This window comes from Colobus angolensis, unplaced genomic scaffold, assembly GCF_000951035.1.
Source record: "Colobus angolensis palliatus isolate OR3802 unplaced genomic scaffold, Cang.pa_1.0 Scaffold100, whole genome shotgun sequence".
Classification (NCBI taxonomy): Eukaryota; Metazoa; Chordata; class Mammalia; order Primates; family Cercopithecidae; genus Colobus; species Colobus angolensis.
Genome location: NW_012110920.1, coordinates 8,850,453 through 8,853,337, shown reverse-complemented (window position 1 = coordinate 8,853,337; position 2,885 = coordinate 8,850,453). Strand labels below are relative to the sequence as shown.

At 39.6% G+C, this 2,885-nt stretch overlaps 1 protein-coding gene across 1 annotated transcript in view; it reads left to right on the top strand.

Moving 5' to 3' along the window:
• The window catches only part of LPGAT1 (lysophosphatidylglycerol acyltransferase 1), a 95,496-nt gene that overhangs the window by 18,845 nt on the left and 73,766 nt on the right, over positions 1–2,885 (top strand). The window lies entirely within an intron of this gene.

Here is a 2,885-nt window from a genome sequence, read left to right as displayed (position 1 = left end):
TCAAAAAAAAAAAAAAAGAAAAAAAAAGAAATGTATCTGAGGCTACTCAGGCCTAGCTAGTAGTATAGCTCAGTCGAGTTCTTGCTTTAATCAATCAATAAAAATAATTTAGGCCATAGTCTAAATAAAATATTAACTAATTAGATTTTATGTTTGTAAATTTTGCAGTGCTTCAAAGCAATTTATTAATTCAGTCACCTATTCTAATGCAAACTTCTTAGTGCCTTCTCTGTGTCAGATATTGTGCTGGTGGCTGGGAGTACAGTGGCAAACAAAACAACATAGTTCCTGTTCTTAAGAAGTTTACAGATTAGTGTGGGAGACAGACAACAGGAGTCACGTCATAACCATGGAATCACATGTGGAAAGGGCTAGGAGAGGATGAGACAGAGGACTGGATCTTGAGACTAGTGGTACCGGGGAGGGGTGCCCTTGAGAAAGGGACCTTGAAATTGAGACCTGAGGGATCAGTAGGAGTTGGCTAGGTGAAGAAGCTAGGAGGAGGGACAGCATGCACAAAGGCAGAACAGAATTTGTCATGTTTGAGGAACAAAGGGAAGGCCAGTGGCTGCAACAGGGAGGGCTTGAGGGGGAAAGGAGCTTAGTGTTTGAGGGAAGCTGGTGAGGCCAAATCCTTTAAAGCCTTGTAGTGCATATTAAGGATTTTGAAATTTATCTTAAGAGGAAACCATCAAAGAGTTTTAAGTAAGGGAATGATGAAATCAGGTTCTTATTTGTAATTCTACTCTGCAGCTTTGTAGAAATGAACTCAAGAGAAGCCAATGTGTGTGGCCAGGAGACCCTGTGGAAGATTCTCACCTTATCAGGTGAAGGTGATAGTTGGTTGTCCAGTGATGATGGCAGTGGAGATGGAAAGTGACCTGATTGGAGAGTTTTATAGGAGGGAAAATTGTCAGGACTTGCTTAGAGATTAGACCTGGAGGATGAGGTAGAGAGAGAGGTGACCGGGACGCCCCTGAGGTTTCTGGTGTGAGCTGCTGGGTGGATGGGGAAGCTCAGAGAGGAGGTAACATTGAGAGGAAATTTTTTAAAAATTTAAAAATTTAGCATAGGATAGATGAAAAACATCCAAGTGAAGCTATGAAATTGACATGGATGTGCAGTCTGGAACTTGTAAGGGAAACTTGAGCTAGAAAGAGAAATTGGCAAATTATCCATGGTGTTTAAAGCTGCGATCACCTAGGGATATCTCAGTACGAAGTGATGAGAGGCCCAGGATTAACTCGTGAGGGAATGCCACCATTTGGAGGTTAAGAGAGAAAGATTGGAAGAGAAGAAGTAGAAGGAATGCCAGCCTTAAGAGTGTGGGGTCACAGAAGTCCACAGTGTTTCAAGGCAGGGACCTGCTGAATGCAGCTGAGCATTTATTTACATTTTCCAAGATGAGAGCTGACATATCTTTTATTGTGCAAGAGCAGCTTCATTGAGGTGGTAGAAGTGTAACTAGACTAGAGTGGGTTGGAGATGAATGATGAATGGGAGGGGACAAAATGGAAACAAGAATGTATGACTTTCCAGAAGTTTGGCTGTGAAAGAATAGAGGTAATACTGGAGGGAGTGATATAGGGTCAAGGGAAGACTTTTTACATTTTTTATTTTTTAAGGTGGAAAAGTCTAGATCCTGACCCACTTAGGGTTGTACCTGATGAAACCAGGATCATTTACTTACACAGGTAGTGTATTAGGAAACTCTTCTTGGTGAGGATTGAATGAACGAATGCATATCAGCACATGGAAAGCGTTTAAATGTTGACTCTGTTGGCAGAATCAGGCTGAGTGGTCCAGAGCCCCCATGGATCTAGTCCTGTTCCAAGCTCTTTAGTAAGGATGCTCTCCTGCAACCCCTCTGCATTTTCTCAGTTTCATTCTTCCTCTCCCCAAAATCTGTTCTTTCGTTTCTTTGAAAATTTCTACCTGCCTATCTAACCCCATGACACGCTTCCACACTGCTCCAGTTTCCACTCTTTTCCTCCCTCTGAACCTCTTTGGCATCAACTCTGTAATTGTGGTTCCTAAGTATTGGGCTGAGATTTCCTGCAGTGCTTCAGAGTTATCTCAGGGGGTCAGGAATCCATACGCATATTAAGTGCCATCTGTGGATGAATAAATAATGTGTCTTGTAAATATGTGCTAATGTTTTTCAAATGTATGTGGCTGCTGTTTTGATTAATAAGAAATCCTTTAAAAGCTTTTAAACTTTGTTGTTACTTTTATTATGGATGTTTTCACTCAGTTCTAAAAGAACTGATATATTAAGGCTGGACACATTTTTTGACCTTAAAAAAGAATGTTCATACTTGACAAGGTTAGGAATCATTGCTCTACAACATTCAGAGTTTTCCTTCATGTTCTTGACTATTATCTTTTCTTTTCCTGTCTCTTTAACAGACTTGTAAATTGCTTAAGGGCAGGGGTTGTGGTTCTTTCTTCTTCCTTGTATCCTACTGCAGAGGTTGGCAAGCTACAGCCCTTGGGCCAAATCCAGCTCACTGCGTGTTTCATAACTCCCCTCCAGCTAAGAAGCTTTTACAGGTGAACATTTGCAATCAACCTGATGCTAAGAGAACACTAACTTTGAACTCCAGTTAAGCAAAATGTTCTTCCTGAGAAATAATTCCATTCTTGTCATTAAAACTGTATTATATAAATTATATTCAATTATTATTAATTTTTTATTTTGAATTTTGTCAATAAAATTCTCATAGAAATTTGTTAGAAAAAAATTTGTTTTATAAGTACCTACATAATACCCTCATTTGCCTCTTGGCCTACATATCTGAAAATTTTGCTGTCTGATCCTTTATAGAAAAAGTTTGAGGACCCCTGCTTCGTAGTCATAGGTTTTTTTTTTTTTTTTTTTTTTT